At 37.2% G+C, this 26,596-nt stretch overlaps 1 protein-coding gene and 1 long non-coding RNA gene across 3 annotated transcripts in view; both read left to right on the forward strand.

The window, feature by feature from the left end:
• The window catches only part of LOC134649539 (uncharacterized), a 405,305-nt gene that overhangs the window by 40,903 nt on the left and 337,806 nt on the right, over positions 1-26,596 (forward strand). The window lies entirely within an intron of this gene.
• The window catches only part of LOC134649133 (cadherin-86C), a 114,951-nt gene that overhangs the window by 24,483 nt on the left and 63,872 nt on the right, over positions 1-26,596 (forward strand). For both annotated transcript variants that reach the window (XM_063503851.1, XM_063503857.1), the window contains exon 2: positions 18,270-18,355. The gene's annotated coding sequence lies outside the window, so the exon portion shown is untranslated. The remainder of the gene's footprint in view (positions 1-18,269; positions 18,356-26,596) is intronic.

Consider the following 26,596-nt stretch of genomic DNA (forward strand, 5'->3'; position numbering starts at 1 on the left):
ATATAAAGTGGTTCAGACAATACTGAGGACATTATAAAGCCTTTATGATCAAACTTACTATCATAAACTCGTATCTCTCACTCTATTTATAAGTAAAACAACCTTATTACGTGCACAATAAAGTTCACATGACAATTAAAACACAAATAAAACATGAGCTTCAGAATGAATACATAGCAAAACTACATAATATATAATATTTTGTATAATAAAAAACTTACACGTTATTTATGGTACCTCACGTGATTTTTAATAAATTTATAAGCGATTAGTTATTGGAAATGAATTCAAGAATCTAAATTTTATCAATAAGTATAAATTATAAAGTACCTATATACATACTAATTTTCTCTCTAATTGGCTTTTTAAAAATATCGGCGGTACCTCTGTTATCAAACCGCCTCAAGCAAACAATTACGTACGCAAATTGATGAAAAAAAAAAAACAAATTGATTGATGGTTCAGGCCAATGGAAATTATACAATGTTGATCACAATTTATTGCCCGTAAATATTGCGAGATGGCTGATGCCATAAATTAATGTCTTGGATAAGCGATCCTTTTGTATGGTTGACGAAACCATAAGTATCGGCTATGTGTATAACTGTGGTACCATCTGGCGGCTGTTAGCTACATTAGGTATTTAATTCTAAATAGTATGAACAATTGTAACTACAAAATTTGATATTTTTAACCACCACCCACTTCGCATTGGCATAAAAACAAACCAGCTAATCTCTATTCAATTTTAATTTTATTACCATGAAAACCACCAATATTTTTTCCTTATTTAATTTAAAATTCGACATGATAAATTGCTCCAAGAAAACTTGTATTAAGAATAACTTTTTTTACTTTAGCTTCCTCTATACTTACACAAAACGTGGTATATTTAGAAGTTAGCTGCAAATATATACTTACTCTCTCAGCAGCCCATGAAAGAATCAAACCGCAAGAATTTGTTTAGAAGTTAGCATCTCGGTAGAAATGCGTCGCCAATAAGTTACACCTTTGTTGAACAAAACGAGCTTAATTAACATGCGGTATTATCTCGACGTGGAACTTTTAATCTCGGCCTGCATAGTCCGTGATTTGCATACTTTAACAATTACTTGCGCATTCTTTCGTCGGTTCTGCATCTAGATACGAACTGCTAAACCCACAGTGCATAGGTATAATTCGAAAAAAAAAAATTAAAGTTGTTGAATATTATGAAATTTATTCACCGCAGTTAGATAGATATAGTACCGCTCAATGTAAAGTGGCATATTAATTATAAACAAATAACTTTGTTTACTTAGAAAACAAACTCTTTCAGTACTCTAGCAAAAGAAAAGATGTTAAATTAAAATACATACATTATTTTAACGGAATTGCATGACCGAAAAGTAGGGTATTTTATGCCTAAATATATGTACTATAATCTTTTACTCATCCTTCTAAACTAGTTGGCCTCGGTTTGTTTTGGAAATAATATTTACCGGTAATCAGATATTATAGTTTGTAGCTTTCTAGTAGAGCCCGAAGACTTATCCTATTGTCTATTGTTCAGTAAAACCGCACGTGCTACTTACCTGCAAAAAAGGGTCCTAATTATTCTATTTGGCACCTGAGCGCGGGCTAGTCTAACGCTCAAAAAACCAGTGTAGGTGCGCTCTCCGATAACGCGCCTTTGTTACGCTACGCATCTCGATGACACATTTTAGACTGGTTCTGTAGCGTTCGACTCGCCGGCACTCAGTAACCGAAGTACCGATTTTTTATGCAGGTGGTTGTGGCACGTGGCACGAGCGGTTTTACTTAACAATAGACAATAGGATTAGCCTTCGGGCTCTATTAGAAAGCTACAAACTATACTAATAATTGTTAAACTAAAGTGCCGCTAAACTACGCCTTACCTGTGTGGCCCGATCCCGTGGAACTGGCTTGTCACATAAGCTCCGGCGGGCGATCGTCACACTTTTTATGAGCCTGCCAGTGGGCAGTAAACATCACCCCACAGCCTTTCGGGTCATACATTAAAATACCTTATCTGATTTGAAAATCAATCTCGGGAAGTGTTGCGGGATTTTTGAGATAAGAGAAGCATGGTGTCCGAATTGCTTTGCCATGCGTATCTATGCAAATTGGTTTAAATAAATAAAAAAATATTAAATGAGTATCAATATTCACAAAATCTTTTTAATTATAATAATACCTACAAAATTTCAAGCAAATTTACATATGCATTTAAAACAAATGGACTTAAAGAACCGTCGGAAAGTCGTTTGAGGTGAAATAAAACTCATTCAAGTCGCGGTATTCAAATGGGAATTCTTCTTATTGTCACATTACTGGCTATGTAGGAGATAAAAGCCAAGTAGTGTATTTTTGTACCTACTTAATAAATAACCCTTGTCACTGCCAGGGCCGGTATAGCCGATAGTAATAAAATGCAATGTATAAATTGGTACTTTTTATTATAATGCGTGCGTTTAGCCCTTACCTACTAAAACTGCAAACTTATAATTTTGTGTTCTTTATTACGAACATTAATAATGCATATCTTGCTCATCCATTCTAGAAAATAAATACAAATCAGGTGGTACTAAAAGCTTACAAAGTTCGCTCCAAGTTTTCAGCGAGACTGACTAGTCCTAATCTAGCTGTAATGCACTGTCGATGGCGCGGGGACGAACTAGCGAAATCGCTAATGATGTAAATAGAGTTTATAGTTTTTGACAACAATGCTTTGATACTTACCGCTGTCAATAAAAAAAAAATTAAAAAAAAAATCTACCGCCAGTCTCCGCTAACACTGATTAATCTCACAGTCACTAATTTAACAACTTTATTGACGTTCATTCAATTTGTTTTAATGATCGCGATTCTTATGCAACTAAAAAACTAAACAAAATAACTTTAGTATACTTGACCGTTGCATCAGTTTAATTTGCTCAGCTACCAGTTTGCACGCACGAAGTGGTTCTAACCACAAAAGTTGTTTTGACGAAAAATACTTCACCGTAATTTTGACAATTGCTTATAGAACTGTTCACGCCGTGACAAATTTAAAAGCATGCGTGAAGACATCGGACGCTGGCACTTCAAAAAGAGTACAAGGAAAAACCCATATCAAATTTCTAACGGACTTTTTTTTATTTACCTACTTCAGAAAACCAAAACGCAATTGTATGAAGAAACTTGTTATTTCACAGTCAAGATTGCAGATTCCAGTTAACGTGGGATAATCCACTAAGCGATAACTTACTCTGAGTATCCATTATCTTGGATGTGGGATTGTGGGTTCAGGACCCACCCAGTTTAATAACATATTTTTAATATTTTCGGTAAATATTTGATTTATAAAACAATTAATCTTTAACAGAAAAAAACCGACTTCACAAAACAGTTTGAAATGACATTTAAATTATTTTCGACCATAGTGCATATTCTAACAATTTCAATTAGTCCAAAGATGTAAAATACCATTCCATTCTAACCTTATAAGCGGTTCCATTTGACCATTTCACCGAATAGCAATGTTTAAAATAAAAAAATCGGTCATGCACAGAACAGGGTGGATGGTCAGAACTGAACTGCGACAAAATAATAAAATGTTGCATAAAACTTCCTTAAAACTTTACGTTTGGAAGTCTGTGAACCTTACATAAATAACTTACAATTTTAAAACTAAATTGATTTCTTAACACGTTCTTGTAAATATTCAGCGAAAATGTTATTATAACTTTTGAACACTTAATATTATCGTAGCGTAAAATTGCCGTATGGTGTGGAAATAATTAAACATTGCACAAGAAATAGAAAATTAATATAACCGCACCCGCGCCGCGCCACATGCTGCGATCGTTTCACTTGTTTCACCTCTATTTAATTTTGCTCTATGCTCAATGGGCATAACCTTGCATTGCGAAAGTTCGATTTTCCATGCACTGTCTGCTTCAACGTTTATGTCACTATTAAGGTAACATTCCATTTCCGACTGCACGTCCAATCTGTCACCTGCATCGAAATGTCTTTGATTACAGATACTAGTCGTTTTAAGCAAAGAGGATATAACCACTACGTTCTAAGGAGTTTGTTATACCCACGGATAAACAACCCCGATAGTACCTAATGTCTTCATGTTGTCTGTCTTCTTTTTCGTGTTGCATTAGCATTATTGTCACTTGCTTCTTCTCGTAAAATATAAACTCACATATATAGACGGGTCTAACGCGAAATTTATTCAACTTACCTTCATTTACCGACGTTTCGACACAGCCGCAGCAGCAGTTAGCCGCGACCATGACCATTGAAACCTGTGTCGAAACGTCAGTAAATAAAGGTAATTGAATAAATTTCGCGTTAGACCCGTCTATAAATGTGAGTTAATATGTGTTCAAAACGCGAAGGTTTTAAATAGTATTTTTATTTATACATCTGACACTGACACATTATTCATAACTTGACATTGACAAGCAACTAACGAATGCTGCTACGACTGCACGTCGCAACAGCAGCAGTCGCCATCGCCGCTGCAGTAATGTCGCACCAGTAACGTCGCAACGGTAGTGCAGCTGCGGTTGGAAATGGACTGTCACCTTTGAGGTGAGCTGCACTACTGTTCATTTTACCATGGAAATTGACAGTAACAGCGACGCGTTCAGTACCAGTAGTGCAGCTGCGGTCAGAAATGGAATGTTACCTTTAGTCTTTTTCAGTATACGCCAAAAATTAAAAACCTAATAAATAAAAATAAACTGTAACAAAATGGTTAATAGGTACGCGTCCGGTTTTATATCCCATAGGCCAGTATTAAATCCATTGCTTTCACCCAATAGCCTAGTTCATTTTAGATTCCATCAATTCTCAAAAGTCCTTACAGCCGGCGGTGCCTCTGCCTGCGTTTAATGCACGGGCAATGGCAGCATCCGCTCATTGTACCAAACCCTTAAATTTCATTTAAGTGTCTCTACGTGTTGGCTTTGGCTCCGCGCACTCCTCCCTAATGTCCGGAACAGCATTGTTCCGTGATGAGAAAGACATACTATAATAATTCAGCCCATATCTGTCCCATATTGCTGGGCACATACTTCCTCTCATGCACGAGAGCGATTTGGCTTAAAACCTTCAAGAAAAACTCCCCACGCTGAGTCAAGGCGGAATGGGGACAGGTTTCGATTCCCTTCCCTTAACGTGAACTTATATCTAACCCTTAACTAAATAAAATGTAATCCTCTATAATACGATTATTGATTCATTACTGTATTTGCTCGTTCAAATTGACGAAGCGAGCGTATTATGTATGTAAATTTGACAAGTGGGTGGTGCGCTTTTGCTCCTAACTCGGAGCTAGATTTATTTTATTCCCGGGTTATAACTCAGAGCAATACCAAGAGCAATAAGATGTATAAACCTTCCGCACGCAAAGTCACTGTATCCTTTTAAACCAGGAACGAATATGCTACGTGACCGATGCTCACGCCCACACTTACGCCGGTATCCAGCAATATCGGAATATTCCACTTAAAGTTCCTAAAAGCCCGTATTCAGTAGCATTCGATACATGATTAGAAAGTGCCATTTAAAGTCGCATGACGGCTACGTGAAGTATAGATCAAAGCAGTTTTTCATCAAGCCTTGAAAATTTAATAAAAGTATTCGAATATAACCCTGGCTTATTTAAGCCTTATTTGTATTAGTCACGGTGCGTCAAAGCTCTGGTAAATAAAGCTTTTAAATTCATTGGTTTTAATTCAATGCTTTTTTTATTGATTGTTACACTTAATAAAGTAAAAATATAAATAGAAAGTTTTATCAATAACAAACGTTAGGTTAGGTCACTAATTTACAGGCAACATATTAGTCCTTGTGACCTTATTATCAGCAGATTGAGAGCTACTACATAACTCCAACGAGTATTTTACTACTCAAAATAATTTTAATGATGATTTTTATTTTATTTTTATTTTAGTACCTACCTAAGTGAACAAAATGAATAGTAGTTCGATAACGAATCATTGTAAAATACATCTATAGGTACTAGATAGCTAGCGCTGACGTTGTTACATCAGACCTGTTGCTGTCCAGCCCGAGGGATAAGCGGAAAGCACCACCGTCACGAAATAGCAGAATTTGTAACGATTTTCGCGTATCTGCTGCCGGGGTCATATCGCGCAGTTATCGGCTAAAGGTCGCCGCTAAAGGTTAGTTCCTGTCGCCCGGTCCACTTTCTAGCACGCTCTGTAAACTAGTGCAGTACAAATGGCCATAGGAAAGGTTACCGGAGTGAAATTACATAAACATCACACGGCGCTTGTACGACACACGCTTTGTTCTAGTCTGAATAGAAATCGTAAAATACGAGGCAAACCGGGTCGTATTATGCTCGCGACTCTTTACTCTTTATGTACAATATTTTTTTGTTATTTAAATGAGGGTATTTACAGTTTTGCAATTTAGCAGTCTAAATTGGACTATTAAAAAAAGTGGATTATGATGATCAGTGCCCGAAACTTCGTCGGCTTCAACTGGATTTACTTTATAGGACGGTTACTATGTTTCTAACTACCTATTTAACTGTAAGTTAACTGTTATTTCAAATTTCCTGCCGTGGCAAAATGCCGGGACAACGCGAGGAAGATGATGATGTTATTTCAAATTTCCTATTGCTTAAGTAGGTAGGTAGTTATCAACTACCATTATCTCATTTGATTATAAAGGAACTGTGTCTAAACGGTTCATCACACTCCATTAAACGGCGACTAAAAAACTTAGCTGTTGCTACAGTAATTTCGACAAAGTACGAAAATCGGCTGTCAAAGTTTTTACTGGCGATTGCTCACTTAAGCAATAGGACGTGAGAGATGTAATTTAAGTAACGTACCCTTGGGTTTCTCTATTACAGCACTGTTCGTACAATAACCGGACATGGGCAGTCCTGGGAGGAAAAAAGATAGTTACTGTGGGAAAATATCAACTGCTGTGACATTTAATACTGTGGTATATGACTGGAGCATACGCAATATAACTAATAGTTTTATTACACGAATTTTTAAATAGTTGGATAAGAATCAATAATTTTGAAACGTTATTTAAGTATTTTGTCGGGGGTTTCAACTAGACCTGTGTGCGATAAGATGCGATCAAATTTCAATACGCATTAAACCCTGGTTGCTAGTTAAAAAGAGTTTTTATGGCACAAAATACAGGTGTATTTCTATGCCCAACATTTTTATACTATATAATTTTGATAAGTAGGTAGGTATGTATTTATATCCACCGTGACAAACAACCAGTAAATATTAAATATAATTACGTTTACAAAACATTATAACACTCGTGAAAGCTTTAAACTTGTGTATAGGTAAATACACCTAACAAAAGACCAGTGAAATACTTAGGCCAAAACATCCTGCAAAGTGTAATAAAGCCACCGTTGATGCGCCGCTTACGTTGCCCACACGTTGCGTAATCGGCTTACTATTAAAGGACTGACTGACGATAGCCGCTTAAGTCGAGTTACTAAAAAGGATAAAGTTTCATTTGTTACAGTTTACGTCTTGCAAATTTAATTGCAACTTTCTATTGTAGTCAACTCTACGTAACACATTAATTTGCAACAACTGTATAGTTTGTAGCTTTCTAATAGAGCCCGAAGGCTAATCCTATTGTCTATTGTTAAGTAAAACCGCTCGTGCCACGTGCCACAACCACCTGCATAAAAAATCGGTACTTCGGTTACTGAGTGTCGGCGAGTCGAACGCTACAGAACCAATCTAAAATGTGTCATCGAGATGCGTAGCGTAACAAAGGCGCGTTATCGGAGAGCGCACCTACACTGGTTTTTTGAGCGTTAGACTAGCCCGCGCTCAGGTGCCAAATAGAATAATTAGGACCCTTTTTTGCAGGTAAGTAGCACGTGCGGTTTTACTGAACAATAGACAATAGGATAAGTCTTCGGGCTCTACTAGAAAGCTACAAACTATAAATGGTGTTAACTAAACAGAACATGTTTCACATTCAAACACATCACAATTTTTCATAAATTGCCTCATTTAATAAATAGTAAGCATAATAATTTATTTTCAATAAATTACTATCTACTGGTGAAGCTTTTCATGAGAGTGGCTAGCACGAGGTTAGTGTTAGTATTAAGGGTTACAAGTATATCCTGTCAAAATTTTAACAGTCTTTGGCCCACATCACGAATACAAATGGTTTATGGGAAACAAAGTATTCTACTTTTAGTTATAATCTATTTGTAGATATCATTTGAAGCATCTATTTGGAAAACATTAGGATAGTGTTATAACTTGGGTTGGAAGGAGAATTTTGTTTTATATGTCGTACCTACTTTAAACCTCTATAATCGTTTCTCAGCGAAGGTCTTGACCCGCAAATAGCGGTCTAGATCAACGACACATCAGATAAAGTCTAAATACATTTCATAACTATCAGTTAGATTATTGTATTGGCCTACAATGGGGAAACTAAGAACGTACGATTTTGTAGTACCCAATATAAACTGCAGCTACTACATTAAATTATCTTTATGGCTTAACTCACTGCCACTCATGTGTAATCATAACATAATATACCTATATATTATTTTTGTTATTTAAATTAAATATTTAAAAGCAAAACATCTGTGTTACCTATTTTATTATAATAACTAATGTTATAGAGTGAAGACTTGCGCAAGTAGGAAGGCCACAACAGCAGATTTAGAACCTCCCTCGACCATTAACTAAGCTACTGTTTAATCTTGCTTCCTTATTACCCACCCACTTTCCTTTTCCATAAGAATGGGTGTGAGACTTCGTACTATAATTTTCTCTTAGATTTATGCAATGGTCGCTCCTTCTATTATTGTTATTTTGGATTCCAATCGAAGAGAAGACTAACTTTCAGGTCAATTCGCAAAACCTGGCGACGAATATCTATGAAAATCGACAAATCTCACACCAGTTCTTGTGAATCGATTCGATTTTGTATAATTATTTAAATATTTATCCTGCTCTGAGCAGGATCTCCGTAATGCGGCAGACAGGGCGATAAATGTCGCTACCTTCTGGTCCCGCAGAGTCTGAAACTCTGAAAATAATTAGATTGGCTGCATGGGCTGCATGAATAACACAAACGAAATTCGTTGTAACCAAATGGAATAAAATGAAACATTACAAATTACTATATCTGAAATGACGTATCTATATTATGCGTTATTTATAGGTATAGTAATTTCACCCAGCATGCTCCAGATTAATCGAATAGCCTGAATACTGGAAGCATAGCTACTATAAATGTCATAATAAAGTAATTAATATTACGTTATAGTACTACAAACGGAATTAAAGTCCGCGATTAGATTTGCATTTCAAATGTGGCCGGCAATGTTAAATGTATTTGAGAGTTAAAAGCTGCATGATTTTATTAAATTCTTACTACTTAGGTACCTTATTTAAACTTGTCTGGGCAGTGGGCAGTTAAACATAAGTTATGTACGTTCATTGAATACTCTGTCAACGTGTCGATGCATTCTGAATTATACATGTTTAATTCAATTCGTTGAAATACGGCTTAACACTTAGTTGACTGGTTTCATGGTTGACTAGACTAGTAGAGAATGCCCTGAGTCGTGGAGTCGGCATTTTGTAGTTTTTTGTCTGATAATGATACTAATATATAATATATTAAAATGTATTTAGTCAGTAGTTACATCATCGTTAGGTACTTTTTTACTAATAAATATTGGCGTAGTGGAAAGTCCTAGTGAATCCCGCCCACGCGCCGTGTTCGCGAGAAGCTGCTTGCCTTCGCCCGATTCGAGGCTCGAAACGAGAGGTGGCGGTGCTCTTTATGATCGTGTGTCCATTCATTGTTTCTTGTATGAGTACCTAACACTTTCAACACTACGCGCATAGCGGATTCTTATCTACTCATTTTGTAACAATATTTTTACAACGCCATATGGATGAACCGGCAATTCTAGACATGATTAGGCCTTTGTTATTAGGAAATTTGGTAGGGAAATATACGATCAAGAATTAGTAATTGAGCAGTCTTAAAAGTTGTTTAGTTTTAAAAGAACAGCCATTGGCCATCTCGCATGTATGTAGACTATGTAGGTAGATATCTTTTGATTAATTGCTAAGACAGAAACATGCCAAGTACTCAAACTTGAAGCCAGTTTACGATTTTGTCGCTCTCGCTGTTGAGTCGGCTAGTCCTTGGTGTTCCGAGGCGAAGGTTTTTGTGAGGGACCTGGGCAAACGCTTGCGGGATAGGGGTTGCGATCCTAGGTCTGGTTCGTACCTGGTCCAGCGTATATCGTTGGCTATTCAGCGCGGGAACGCCGCTGGTATTTTGGGGACATTTGTGCCGGGTACTTACCGGATTAGGATATAGGTTTATGGCTTATTATTTATTGTGTATTTTGTAATGACCAATTTCCTTTATAATTTGACGATGCGTGTTGCGGATGAAAAAATGCATTTTAATATTTTGACGAAACCCGAGGTGGACGAGCTTCCTGTATGATGACGAAGCCTGCGCTGTGGATCTGAAGGTACCTATGCTGTTATTATTATGTTGGTTTAATAAATAATTTTTCCTTAATTTTCGAGTTGTCAGAATAAAGTATTTGTATTGCTAAGTCCTTAAAGGTACTAATTGGAACGCGGCTGCTTCTCACATTATTTATCTATAGGTATTCAATAATTCTACCATACCAGACAAATTGACTTTTAAATCGATTTTTTTAAGACAACTTATGGAATGTCGTGAAAAGTTCCTCGCTGTAATCGCAACGGCCTTAGTGAGCACGCCAAGGCCGCGTCGGCGTCGCGTCCGGTGGCGAGTTCGATGATCGCATTTCATAATTATCGGTTTTTATTTCTTGACATTTATTTACCTGTATGCATTAAAGATGAAATGTTATTGCTTTTAAATCGATTTTGCCATCGTCACGAAGTCGATTATCACCCACGGTTCAACCCTGTCGCCGGCAAGGCCACTTCGCGTCCAGCGGCGTAGAGTTCGTTGCTCGCACTTCACGACACTTATTTCTCCATTCACATAATTTTGGTATCGTGAAGAAAAAATCCGTTTCTCACCTTCAATGAGTCAATTGTCGTTGTTATATTTTTCTGTGGTATTCGGTACCCAATTTAATTATTGCACTTTAAAACATCGCCAATATACTTAGCACTTCAACTAAATTTCAAGGCACTGTTTTCATTAATGGTTCCATGCTTATCTGTATATTTATTTATTTGGTCGTACTACCAAAAAGGTACGATGGATTAGGAAATCAGCGTCTGACATAATAATTTTACTTGATAGACTTGATAGAATTTTACTTGACTTTTAATTGATAGAGATAAATGTAAAAAGCCTCAGTAGCATGTAAAATATTTAATGGTAATTCAATAATTTCATAGGGGTTGCTCCACATGTCCCTTAGTTCATATAATCTTAAAAATGTAAGATTAGTACTAAGTAATTGTAATGTAATTCTATAGAAAAATAAACAGTTAAAATTTTAATTTTTTTTTTCTACTAAGATTAGAATACTGTGACAACTTATGTTTGATTACAATATTACGAATTATAAATGTGAATGTCAAATGGCTAGTTTTGTGAATATTACTGGCGATGATTGTTATTTTGACAAATTTTGCCGATCAAAATTAAAATAACGGTTAATTGAAATAAAATATCACACTTACAACCCCTAGACTTACTATTTTCAACAAAATACGTATTGGTTAAAATACATGGAACGTTTGCAGATACACAGATTATAAATCCTAAAAATGTATATAGTACCTACATACCTCAGATAGTTAGTACCAAGCGAATCTATCGGTACTTGGCTTAGCTTATATTAATTGAGTAATTGTGACACAGAATAGTCAATCTGCATCTTAGTCCAGTATGATAGTCATTATCTGATCACGACTTAATTAAGACTTACGAAACAAATATTCCAGTTACTGCAGAAATTAGAATGGTGTTAAATAAATCGACTTATTAAATTGTTAGCTAACCCTTTTCTTAACGCGTCCGAAATCTGAACTGTCGTTCAGGTATCGCACTGCTGTTGCTAGTTTGATCTGCAATAAATAATAATTGTACACAATAAATGAACATTAAATAAATGAATTTTTCCTGGACCTAATTATTAATTATCTAATATTGAAAAGAAATATATCGGCACTACTATGAAAAAAACTTGTATCATATTTTGTCAATCAAAAGAAAAATGTAGTACAATATCTATGTATATAATGCATACAGAATTACCTGCCTTTCAGAGTTGAGTAAAGTAATTAAACACAAGATTAGCAAAAGTACCTTCTTGCTAAATAAAATAAGTAATCTATGAGGCTAGATTTTCATTTTGACATCCAAATGATGTCATTTTGTCCTTATTCGCTCGTTCGTCTCGCTCGCGCCATAACATGTAGCATCAATATTATTAGCGGATGAAACAAAGCACCAAAAATATCTGCCACCCTATAATACTTTTCCAAATAGATACATCTCTATAGTTCCCGTTCAAAAGTAACTGTCAATAATGGGCCACCTAATTGGCCTAACAATCTAATTATTTATTTATTTATACTTTATTGCACAAATTTACAAAAAAAAAAGACAAATTGCGGACTTACTTAACGCCTTGTTATTCTCTACCAGTCAACATTTAGAGATATATTTGTCTGTTAAGCTAATTTACCGAACTGTTTAAACATAGGTAGATATTGTTAATGCTACTTACGACAAAAACTAGTTTAAAATTGCGAAAGCGGAGAGTGAATTTGCTACTGAGCAGCAACAATAGCCATTAACTATTGTAAACAAAACAAGTCAAGCGCTAGCATTGGCAAGACGAAAGGCAATAAGGCCCTGTCTTGCAATGATCGGTTCTAGTCTCACTCTGACTCACTCAAGCCTTTTCCGAATGTCAAAATACTTATAGGTACTTACGCGGTAACCCAATCGCGGTCGAAAGACGAGTCGCAGTATCGCGTTGTCAAATCAAAAGCCTTAACTTAAAATTTTATTAAGGTGGCTATGTTTTTGTCCACTGTTACAATATAGCTTACTCGTCATTATTTACGTGTGAGTCAGATTAACAATAAGATTCCGTACACAAGAATAATTTGTATATTTTTTTGCATACTGAGTGTTTTTACATCATACATGTAGGTACATATAATATTTTTGTGTATTATATGTAATACTATTTTTGTGAATTGTGAAACTTCGAAAAAAAAAACATCTGTGGACAGAAACGAGTACAGTAATGATAACTAGGTATCTACTAGAACAAGTTGTCACAATCGCTCCCCTTGTGGCTCTAGCCTGAGGTCCAACTGGCATGCATAAAGCAAAAGTAATTACTCGGTACTTCGTACTATGACAAATCGATGATTAACGTCCATACATAACAAGCAACATTCATTGCTATTAAACGGTGTAAACTTATAATTAAGCTGTGTAAATACCAGATAGGTAAATTTTTCTTGATTGTGCTTTATATTATGTACAATACTTCAATATCCGGCACGCGTTTCATCTAATGAGATGGTTAAAGAAATCTCATTCACTGTAACAATGTTCCTTTTTTTTTAATTTATTTACAATATGACACCACTTCAACTACATTTTTAACCTTTTATGACGTCACCTTTAAAGTTACATTTCGATTGCAACTGCAGTTGCGTTACTGTTGCAGGATTTTTTTATTAGGTAATTGATTTGCAGGTGTTGCCTCATCGCGATCGCAATTAAAACGTTCAATGCCTCATTCAAATGAGACGAGATTGACGAAATGATTGATGAAAATGATGATCAAGGAAAAATTAACAGGTCACTGTTAATTTATCGCGTCAACGCTGCAGCAATAACGTGTCAGCAGCAATGCTGCTGCTGTTGCCATCAGAATGTAACCTTTACCTATTCTGTGCAAGTATTTAACGCAACCTCCAACCCTCAATATACAGCCCACATATAAGTTATTTATTAGCTACATAAAAAATATTGTTTTGCCTATAAAACGATGTAATATTATCTAAAAGTTTCCTCTAGACTTTGTTATTATCAGCAGCTTAAAGTTCAAGAAAGATAATAAGGTAAAGCGCCGTGTTTACACGTCTAAACGACTTATCTAGATAAATAAACATATCCCAAAATGACCTTAAGGTATGCATAAACACCGCCACGCCTATTAAGCCTGACTCGAAAATACTGGTGAAACGTGAGTCAGATTTACAAGAAGATTCCGTACACAAAAAATATTTTATAATTTTTTAGTAATGTAATAGCTCAAAACCGGGATGAATGGAAGAAGAGGGGGGAAGCCTTTGCCCAGCAGTGGGGCACAATAGGCTCACAATTATAAATAATAATAATAATGTAATTATTATGGACAAACGATTATTTCTTGGTAAGTAAGTAGGTACTTACTTACTTGCTGCTAGTAGGTACTAGCAGGCCAATTCGAACGTGCACTGACACCAAACCGATATTGGAATCATATTAGTTAGCTAACTGTCATTCGTGCGGCCGTCTCGCTCGCACTAGCACTTGTGCTTGAATACAAAAAGGAACACCTGTTTTAAGATGGAGCTGAAGCACATACTTAACTCCTAATATATATTGTCACTAAAATAAAATTTAATGGGCATGATATCTTTAAAGTAGGTACTTACCTAAGTAGGCTATTTCAACAAACATTTATTTAACATTTGAATTGGTGTCGAAACGCCAAAAAATACCAAACAACAACTTTAAACTTCAAAAAACGTAATCTCAGTCACGTACATTTCGCTAAGTATTTAGTGCCAGTCGGAGATAAGCTCGCTTTGTTCAGCGTTTACCGTTACAGTTATATCTATTTGGGAAGTTGTTCGACAAACACCATATCCACAGAACAATGAGTGAGTAGAACCCCGTGTTGCCCACACTTCGAAACAAATAAGACACCACGCAATTCAAAACAAATCAAATAAGACACCAAGACAAGAGGCAATTGACACCTGCCAATCACTGGGAGGGGAATGAGTAAGTCACTGTTTTATCCATGTAATATTATATAGCCGAAATCATAATAAGTGTGATAATTGTTTTAAAAGTTATTAAACAACATGAAAGTTTATTGAATCTTCTGGATAGGATAATAACTCATCAGAGATAATTAGGTACTTTATGTGTATAAACAGCCAAGTCAAGAATTACATTTCAGGATGGGATTGAATAGTTTCTCAAGAACTGAAGAGAAACTAATCTACGCTAAATATAACTTGTAGACTATGCATTAGTTTGCCTCAATATCTGAAAACTCAGTGCGAGTGATGCCGCAATCTTGAGATCGTCCAGATTGCATGACAGGCAGATTAGCCGCAACAATGCGATGTAACGATGATGTCATTGGACTAATTTAGTTCACGTTGATTTCTGCTTTAGATTGAAAGCTCTATAATCAATTACGAATCGTTGACGAACAATTGACAAAGGGTTTTGAAATGTACAAACCTGGTAATTTGATGTTGCGTGATGTTTGCTGTTTAGCTTACGATTGCAACGTAAGTTAGGTGTGTTTTTTGGAAAGTGACGGCAACATGCGGTAACGATCATCATCTTTGGCCCGCTGGAAACATAAATACCATCAACAATTAAACACGAATTACAGAAATAAACAATACATAATTAGTATGGTGCTAACTTGTTTTTTTAGATTTTAGAAGAAATATTATATAAATAGTGGGCTGCTAAACTGTTCAGTATGACGGAAACACAAAAATGTACGGTATTCGAACCTGCTGAGCATAGCTGTAAATTATCAAGATCCTCGGCTAAGCTGTCAGTCTTTCCTGCAAACATTCACATCGACCTTGACGCGCGATAGCGGCGGTGGACAGGCTGCGCTATCGGCGCATCTCGCTTCATTCTTTCATCACTCGTGAGGAAGCACTGGTAATTGGTTAGTTATATGCATGTTTTAGGTCAAGCCAATCTACCCATACCCAGTAATGTGTGCTCCGATAGGTCTTACACACTATTACAGATTTGAAAAGAAGTACTGAGTAAGAAGTTGTATCTACTTGTGACGCCATAGTGTTGAATGGTAATGGTATGGACAGTTTATTACAGTAGTGTTAGGTACTTACTTAAAATAGGTACCTATAATGTATAACTAGCTTAGGGTCATAAGGTCATAATTGTCATAAAACTAGATACATTATTTTTTGCATGTATGTATACCCCACAAATTTATCGTTTTTGTTCATTGTAATTTTGACAGAGCGCATTTCCTCAGTCTCGCGTTGACCATGAACGTCAGGTTAGAAATGTCGGAATGTTTTTTAAACTCATTACACGCCTTCAAACTTTACTTCGGCCCTATATGGTTATACCTAATATTTTATCAAAAAATGCTCCAGTGGAGTTTACCTTATTTTGCATCTTTTCATATACCTATTGCGATTCAATTTATGCGCAACATTGTTTTTAATCAGTATAAAAATTATTGCGTCGACCCATTTAAGGCATAGCTGAAGGTAGGCCTAGTGTCATCGCCTATCAGAAAAACCAAATAAAAGTAAAGCATTGGTACAATACTACGGTAGCTAGTGTTGCATTGCAGACTAGTAGCGAAAAGGCAGCGTTTGGGTTTAGGTATGCGCGTTGGCGGCACGCACGGAGGCACGTGCGGCGCTCGCCACAGTACACGCCGAATCACAACATTCCCCGGCCACGCCTCTAACTGCTGCCGGTAGTGCTGGTAGCTAATTTGCTCTCCATTTTTCTTGTTTACTACTTATAGTCACCTACATAATTATTATGTATATTATAATCTCTTGGACAAACAATTATTTTTTACAAACTTTATAATTATTTACTTGTCCGTAACAGCGTACGCACATGCACACATTTGCATATGTGTGTGCAAGTAGAAGTAATTTGGATATATGTACCTACATATTGTTTTTGTTAATAGATACTAAATTATTGGTTTGAAATAAATACAAAAAAATGTATGCTTCTAAGTATTAGCTAATTTTAGTAACGGTCTAACGGTTATATTATATTAAAACTTATCTCAACTTGGAATCGCTATTTACTACATCAAGATAGAAAGAAGTTACGAACTGATTTGAACTTTAAATTGCCGATAACCCTGCCGCTGCTAAACTGCAAGGTGTCGGCTATCTAGGTACTCGTACTTCACAAATTGATTTAAAGTTAGTGTAGTTTAGTTTGTTGCCGCCATGTCATTTTATGTTGCGGCTCCCTTTTTCAGATTTAAACAAACAAAAGTTCTGTTTAACAGCCTTTTAAATTGCGATGTTTTTATTTACCTACACAAATGTATAAACTTATTGTAGGTACACCTAAACTAAATCATTTACACAGAAGTGATAAATCCGCCGTTACACTTATTTATTATTCCCTAGCCTCCGTACCCCAAGACACTGCACATAGAGAAACTACCAAGTTTTTATCACTTATCAAAATAAAAATGATTACTTACACGACGCTCTAGGGTTTCTAGGACTAAATAGTAACCAAATGTAAAGTGTGCTAGTGGGTTTTACTTTAATCAAGTTTCGTGAGTGCATTTAATATTTAATAAATATGCCGTAATCTGCTGTCCTACTTTAAAGGATTAAGTTAGTTAACAAACCAAAGGAACACTGTGCTAATTAATTAAAATAAACGCTGTTCAAAGACTTGCATTACAAAGCGCGATTGACGACATATTCAGAGTAGGACAATAAGTTGTATTAATTATAGTAATTATTCATTATCAATCTTAATACACATGACAGTTAAATAGCATATTGAATTGGCGAGGTTTGAATACTAAATGGCTCCTTACGCTGTACTATGGTACGGGATGTGTTTCACTGTTCGTATGTATTTACATGTACAAATCACCTCGCTGCTTAACTCATGAATGGCGACGCCTATGACAATAATTATCTGGCAACACCTCGTATACTGCATGAGTCAGAGCCGACGCATTTGAAAGCTTTGCATATTACTTGGTGCCGAGCTTTCGCGGCATTATCTAGGCATCTGGGCGAAGACAATAGCGCGCGCATGCGTAATTCGTTATCTCAGATCTACCTCTTGCAACACTATGCTCTCCTAATGAGGAACGTTCCACTTCTGGTGTTAATTGAACACTGAAAACCGGGAAGCACATTTCGCACTTACTAATTGTACCTAATTGAACAACTCGCCCAAGTTTTTAAGTCAAAGTTTCTTTGTTGCAGGAATATAAACATAGGAAGTGCCCGGCAAAGGATGAGGAGTAAATATTGGATGGGACGGTTTGAGCCAGATATAGTGAAACCAACAGGTATGTATCTTAACGTTAGGTACTTTAATAAGTTTAAAAGTTTAGTTTTCCGGCGAACATTTGTAGGAATGCAGTCATTAGATATGTACATGTGGCGATTTAAAAAAATATGAGACAATGCTTATATGCTACCTCAAATCTTCTTTACACCAATAATGCTATGAATTGTTAACAAGTTTGAAATGTGATAAAATTTACAGGCTCCAGAACGAATAATAGAAATTTATGATGGAGCTTAAATATTCATAAGAATACATAAACGTGCGTTGAATTTCCGTATATTTATAGGGCGCGATATCCATTTTAGACCTCGTTCTCGAGTTACGGCAAGTGCTAATAATAGTGTCACCACTTGGTGGATACATAAATGTTGGTATATCAGCCAATTTTAGGTAAATCAATTTTAATCTTCTTGTCAGGATAAGAAATAATAGTTTAATTATCAGAATAATACGGAACCGGAAAAAGTACACTTTTCCTTACAAACTTCTAAAGAAAAGATACGAACTCCCGATTCCAATATACAAACGGTAATAACTACTGAGCCAATTTATAAAAAAACACGTAGGTAGGCTGTAAATAAATAATACCAAGACAATTCTGAGATGTATTCTCCCATCGTGACAGGGCACAATGAGCACGCGCCAGATAACAACTTAGATTTCATCAACTGATGTAAGAAAGAGCCTATGTAGATACCCACTTGGAAGACACATAATACATCTTTTCACTTAGCAATGCAGATTTGCACATTGTCATAACACACCCACGTGGCGCCGTATAATTCCGCGATTTCCCGCCTTTCGAAATACATCTAGTTGCGACGATAAATAACCGACAAATTACATCGTCGGCGCGAAACGTACACGTGCTCGGTGACATTTGCATGCCTGAGAAATGTTTGTTGAGTCTACATTCGGAACGAGCCTTGAGTAATGTATAATGGGATAACGGGATTTATTTTCAAATTGTATATTTGTTCACAAAGTCACCTTGGGTAACTCTGGTAATATATCCTGCTCCCCTTCAATTATTTTTAACTTATCAATACACTACAATATTACTATTGTGAGACTGAGAAAAACCTTCATACCTCCGCGAAGAAATTCAAAGGTGTATGTGAAGTCTTAAATCCACATTTGCCAATATGACTATAGCCAAAGCCCTCCCGCACTTTAGAGGAGGCTTGAGGGCCCACCGCGAAAACCAAAAATCAAAATTCTATCGTCCGAATATCCGAGAGCAATAGAGATGCAGATAATGAAATTATGATATTCGACTTTCGCGGTAAACCGTCTGTGCCCAGCAATGAGATGTAAATAGGCTGAATCATTAGTATTGTTATTGACCGAGCGTTAGCAAAAGTCTCCGTTTCAGATTGTTTAAATATGCTTTCGTATGTCCGGATGTTCTCCTATACAGTCGCAGTTCTCAACCGATTCTCGTAAAAAAATTGTAAGCAGGATCGATGATTAACCAGATTTTTTAGTCGATTCAGTTTTTGAAAAAAATACATAATGGCAGAGCATAATGGATTCGCGGGGTTTACAGCTCACAGAGCCACTACGGTCAAGGAACTTTATTTCTGTACCATCTCGTACCTTGTCATAGTGACAATAGTATGAGGTCCCTAGCGACTTTCATATTGATTGTCACTGTGACTAGGTGCGAAATGGTACTGAAATTAAATTATTTGACTGAACGTGAATTGCGTGTTCCTTCTGCTATTCTTACTTTTAAATGTCAACATACCTACAGCTAGGAAAAATAAAGACGAGATCTAAAATTATGAGAAATATCTCTATTAAGGAACAATCATCGAAAACTCCGTTCAATCCCAAGTAACACAAGGCAGCTGAATATTGTTTGAATAATAGAGCATGCCGTACTATAAGCTGAATAAGGTAGCTGCATAATGTCTGCAACAGCGCTGTTACAGACGTTATACAGAAGATTTGGGCACAAATTAAACCGCTTACAACTGAATAACAGCAATGTAATAGCTGTATAATGTGTGCATAGTGGTGAATCAGCTGAATAACACTTGTATAGAGGCTGTAGAAAGCTTCTATTCCGCTTTTAAACCAAAGTTATCCAGCTTTGTACACAATGAATCAATTATTCACACGTTATTCAACTTTTGGTTCAAAAGTGCATTTTTACAGAAAATATATTCAGATATTAGCACTAAAATACAGAAAATGTGTTTTCACCTCAGCAGCTCGAACAAGGGTACTTTGATTCTTAAAAACAGTGAGCAAAATGCGATTTTGCTCACTGAGTGAGACAAAATGTCATTCAAGTGACCTTTATAGTCAAATGTCATTTCAACATGCGGGGTCTAATAAAAGTTCGAAATACTTGGGTTCTATTATCTCTGTCCCTTTCACACTGTTAGCATAAAGAAACAGACAGAAAAAGTTAAAACGACATTCAACGGTATATTCACGGTTTATAATAGACCCCCGAAAAACTTCAGACCGCATCGTTCCAAACCACGTACGAGTATGAATTCTTAATAATCAATTAATAAAAATAAAGTTGAAGATTTGATAAAAACTGATAAAATACTATATTTTAGGTATTTTATTGTACAATTAAAATAATGAACTCAAAAAATACACAGATCATCACGCAAAATTAATTATTTTACTTTTAAGAATTTCTACCATAGTTGACAAATAGTACGTATCCGCAATTCGGACCGTATCTTACAAAGATTTTTTTTACAAAAAAAGTTGTCGATTGAAGTGTCAGTTAATGTTTGTTATTTATTTCTATATTATTTTACTGGAATTTATTATTACGTTTTGTTTTTGTGTTCCATTGCGGTAATTAAACTTAATTGTTTGTATATCTTAAGAAAACATGAGTGCATGTACTCGTATTGATGAAGATGGATTACATTTTTCAAGTTGTCTAATAGGTATGTTCTCACTGCTCAGGTGAAAACTGTTGTGTACTACACGAGATCAAAGTTATTTACATCTCGTGCGCTTTTGAGTCCCTTACTACGCTCAAGATTCTATTATAGAATCTTTCGCTTGCACGGGACTCAAATAAGCACTCGAAGAAATATCAAACTTTGATCACTTGTTGTACAAATAACTATTTTAATCAATGATTTGTCTTCCATTTTAATTTGTGAACTCGTGTCAAAGATATAATATCCAAAGTTATAAAATAAAGTTGAATCAGTTCTAATGAACAAGATAAAGTCAGTGCCGCGATTTCAGGATCAGTAAGAAGTTATGCGAGAACACTGCTGACATCATATAAAGTAACATTACTGCTGCTACATTACCGTGTAGCATTACTGCCGTTTATTATCCAATTTCGTCTTGATAAATTTACCTTTATGAGTTTTATGACTGTTCTGCAGCCATATAGTCTGCAGTATTGCTGTACATTAATACTGCTTTGGCATTGCTGTCGACTGCATTGCTGCACAGAAATACTGTAATAGTAACGCTGCTGCGGTCACTATCGGAATGTCACCTTTAAGTATACAAATTAGGAGATTTATTGTCTAGTTCTACGTTTGTACGTTTTACATACATATGTATGCACCTCAAGTACATACTTGAGGTGCATACATTATTCTAATAATATTTCAACATATTGAAGTCTAAGCATTAATAGAATAAATAAGTTAATAGTGAATATCAATCATTACATAAAACTAGGATAATATTAAGTTGGTCTCAAACTGTTTATACGACAACGGTTTCACTCACTTGAATTTTTTTTTTTGAGTTGCTATTGGCGACATGTTTCGGGCCCTTCGGGGGTCCATCCTCAGGCTCGAGTGCTCGCGGCGACTGCCCTATCAGCGCGCGCGCAACGAGCGACGAGGCGGGCGGCGCGATCAGTGCACGAGTTGCAGTCGCCGCGAGCACTCGAGCCTGAGGATGGACCCCCGAAGGGCCCGAAACATGTCGCCAATAGCGACTAAAAATTCAAGTGAGTGAAACCGTTGTTTTTTATTTTTATTTTAGTTTAGTTTAAAATATGTTTAGTTTAGTAAAAATTTTAGTTTAAAATATGTCTCACGAAAGTTTAATATCGAAAAAAGTTGGTCTCAGATGTTAAATACGCCGGCTAGTTTCCCCTACTAATTATTGGCGCTAATATTACACACAATTATGCCATTATAATAGGTAAGTATTTCTCTTCTTTTGCCTGGCTCCTTCCCATTTACTTGGGGTCGGCCCTTCTAATCATGCGTCGCCAGGCCGGTCGGTCCTGGGTCGTCTCTGGTCTTAGATTTCCATTCTTCATATCTTTTCTTACAACTGCCATCCAGGTTGTCAGGGGTCTCCCTGGTCCCCGGGCTGCAACAGCCATATCCAGGACTTTTTTGGTCATGTGTTCTGTTGGTCGTCGCATCACATGGCCATACCACCTTAATCGGCTCTCTACGAGTTTTTCTTGGATAGCTTTTACCTTGAAACTGCCTCTTACGTAATTGTTTCTGATATGGTCAAGCCTCGTAACGCCGCCTGCCCACCTGAGCATTTTCATTTCAGCGCAGTGTATCTTATTTTCGTGTTGCTTTTTGAGTGGCCAGCATTCGGCCCCATAAGTCATTGCTGGGCGCACTGCTGCTTTATATACTTTGCCCTTGATTCTTACTGGCATTCTACTATCACAGAGCACACCCGTGAGCTCTCTCCACTTCATCCACCCCGTGTTTATACGATGGGTAACATCCATGTCTATTGACCCATCATCACAGATAATAGAACCGAGGTATTTGAAGTGGGAAACCTTTTTCAACACATGGTTTTGTAAGAAGATGCTGGCGCTATTGTTGGTGCTACTGAAATTACAATGCATGTACTCCGACTTCTCTTTACTCACTCGCAGACCGGCTCTCTCCAGTGCACCTCTCCATCTCTCTACCATGAGTTGTAGGGTACTGGAGTCTTCACTTATGAGTACTATGTCATCAGCATAGAGGATGTCCCAAGGTGGAGATCGTTGTAACTGTGCCGTTAGGTGGTTCATCACGAGGTTGAATAAGAGAGGACTAAGTGCGGAGCCTTGGTGGACACCGACTTTCACTTGGAACTCTTCGCTTAACCCGGCTGGGCTTCGCACTCTTGTAGTAGCGTCTCGGTACATGTCCTTGACGACGTGGATATAATGCTCTGGCACTCCATGTGCTCGGAGAGCTTGCCAAATTAGTTCCCTCGGCACCCGGTCGAAAGCTTTCTCTAAGTCAATAAATATCAGGTGTAAGTCGGATTTATTAGCTCTATATTTTTCCATCAGGATTCTGACCGAGTGTATGGCATCGGTTGTTGATTTGCCCGCGACAAATCCGCACTGATTTTCAGACACGTTAGTGAGTTGGAGCAGTCTTCTGTTTATTATCCTTTCCCACATTTTGAAGGTGTGTGATATAAGCTTTATGGCTCTATAATTGCCACAAAGTCTAATGTCGCCCTTATTTTTGTAAAATGGGACTAAGAAGCTTCTTCATTTCATCAGGTATACCATCGCTCAGAATTCTGTTGAACAGCTTAGTTAGGAACTTGACCCCTTCATCTCCCATTTTCTTCCAGAACTCGGCAGGAATATCGTCCGGGCCAGCGGCTTTATTGTTAGACATCAACTTAATCGATGCGAATACCTCCTCAGGTGTTATGCATGGTATTGAACCCTCTATAGCTGGATACTCCTGGGGATCCTCTCTTGGAAAAGTTTCATTGAGTAATTTTGAGTAATATGCTTTCCATCGGTGATTGATCTCCTCGTTGGATGTAAGCAGCTGGCCTTGTTCGTTTTTAATAAACTTGATGCATTTTGTACCCTGACTATTCCTGTGTCTTTGTTTCGCGAGTTTGAAGATATCTTTGTCGTTCGAGGCAGCCTCCAATTTTGCGTAAAAGTCATCTTTGGACATAGCCCTGGCCTGCGCCACAGCACGCTTTGCAGTTCTCTTTGCAATTTTGTATATTCCCAGGTCATGTTGGTCTTGAGTAGCCTGCCATTTCTTGAATAGTGTTTTCTTGACTTCCAACTTCTCTTTGACCTCTTCGTTCCACCAGCTTGTGTCCTTGTTACCATTAATAGCACCTTTGGATACACCGAGATATTGCCTGGCTTTTTTGCCACAGTATGATTGGAAGTTACTCCACGTTTCGTTGGCCGCTCCCTCAGTCTCCACTGTCATGTGAATATACTCGGCAACGTCTTTGCACAGTTCGAGTCCTTCTTCCCTTTCTAGTTTGTGCCAGCGGGTTTTAACGGATTTGTCTTTTTTCACCTTGATTGGCCTAGGAGTTACAAATTCAGCCACTAGTAGACGGTGTTGTGAAGTTAAAGGCTCTCCGGGGATAACCTTGCAGTCTCTGAAAGTTTTTAGTCGATCACGGTCTGCCAGAATGTAGTCTATCTGACTGCAGGCTCCGCCGCTTTTATAAGTTATAAGATGTTTCGATGGCTTAGAAAAGAAACTGTTGACAATTGCTAGATCGTGAGTGAGCGCAAACTCCAAAATGCACTCTCCTTGCGAGTTGCTGTGACCATATCCATTGTTGCCATGTATTCTTTGGAAATTAATGGTTCGTTCACCGACATGGCCATTAAGATCGCCGCATATGTACTTGGATTCGCTGCTTGGGATGGCTTGTATCAGTTCGTTGATCTCTTCCCAGAATTGCTCTTTCTCCGAATTAGAGCAGCCGATTTGTGGAGCGTATGCACATATGACATTCATACATGGTTGGCTGTCGATGGCGAACTTGATCGACATCAAGCGGTCGTTAATCCTGTTCACCTCTACTATGCGCTCCTGGAAATCCTGATCTACGGCTATCCCAACTCCGTTTCGTGGGCGTGTTCCGTGGTACACGAGTTTATAATTGTGCCCAATATTGCGTGACTTTGACCCTTTCCATCTCGTTTCCTGGATGCAGCAGATGTTGATGCGTCTACGATATAAAGCTTCACTCAGCTCAGCGCTTCGTCCTGTCATCGAGCCCACATTCCAGCTTGCTATTCGCATTTTGGGAATTTGTTGGGGGGCCCTCTTGACTTTGCCGTCGCTTCGGGGGTACGCCCTAGTATTCGTAGAATTTCGGTCGCTGCTGTCGTCGCTTGTGGGGTACGCCCTAGTGGTTATCGTTCCTCTATTATTTGTACTTTGCATGATTAGAAGATTGAGTGTTGGCTATTCGTTTTTACAGCCGGTTGCCACCTGACGCTAAGGTTGTAGCCTTCCTGGAAGACTTGAGAGCCGCCGTTGACCAAGAGGTTCTTCCGCCACCATCTCTACTGCACGTCCCAACCTAGGCGCGCAGTACACCAGTAGCCTAGACTCTTGAGTATGTCGGAGAAGCCTACAGGTGAGGTTTTATTACGGAGTGTCCATCTCCGACCTTGTGATCCGCGGGAGGTATTTTATTTCCCTCCTGCCCGACATATCTGCCGAGCGTTCCCCTATCCGCCACCTGGGGACGCGGTCTCTAGGGAATGAGGCTACCCCGAGACAAATATTTTAAATTCTGTCAATGTTTAAATTATGAAATTACAATACTGTAGCATTCATAATCCGCGTAACTTTATAAAACTAATCTTGACTGTAGACAAAAATATATTTTTGTGTATTCTGAAGTGATTAATTATTATATTTGTGAGAATATTGCACACCTAATAATTAGGTGTCGGATTTGTCATAATTATTATTGTTTATAACTCTGAGACTGAGTAATTATTCTTCACGTCGGCTGCTTTTACAAATTTCGAGTGAAACGCGGGGGCTCGTCACATCCGTTTCTGCTCCCTAAATGTTATTCACAGGATCACTCGGTAATCACTTCACGCGCTTGACAAATTAATTATTCGTGCTTTCGTGGTGTAATTGAACGTGTGCGAGTTCTAATAAACTCCAAGGAAGCACAATTTTGTATATTATTTAAACAAAGACAAATTTAATGGGGTTTATCCCACCAAACAAATATAGAAACGTACAGTTCATTTTGCTCGGGCCAGAGTAAGTTAATATAAGCTTTTTTTATTTACCTATTAGACGTCTATATTAGACATCATCAAGATATGTCAATGTCAAACAAGTGTCAAAATTGACGTTTTTGTTTGAAGAAACGTATATAACGTATATAACTAATAGATATCTTATATTTGACGTATCTTAAATTTTGAATATGGCTGCAGGAGCCAAGTTTTCACAAAAGCGTCTGCCATTTATTTGGAACTTAATATATTACCAAAAAT

This window comes from Cydia amplana, chromosome 1, assembly GCF_948474715.1.
Source record: "Cydia amplana chromosome 1, ilCydAmpl1.1, whole genome shotgun sequence".
In the NCBI taxonomy this organism is placed as follows: Eukaryota; Metazoa; Arthropoda; class Insecta; order Lepidoptera; family Tortricidae; genus Cydia; species Cydia amplana.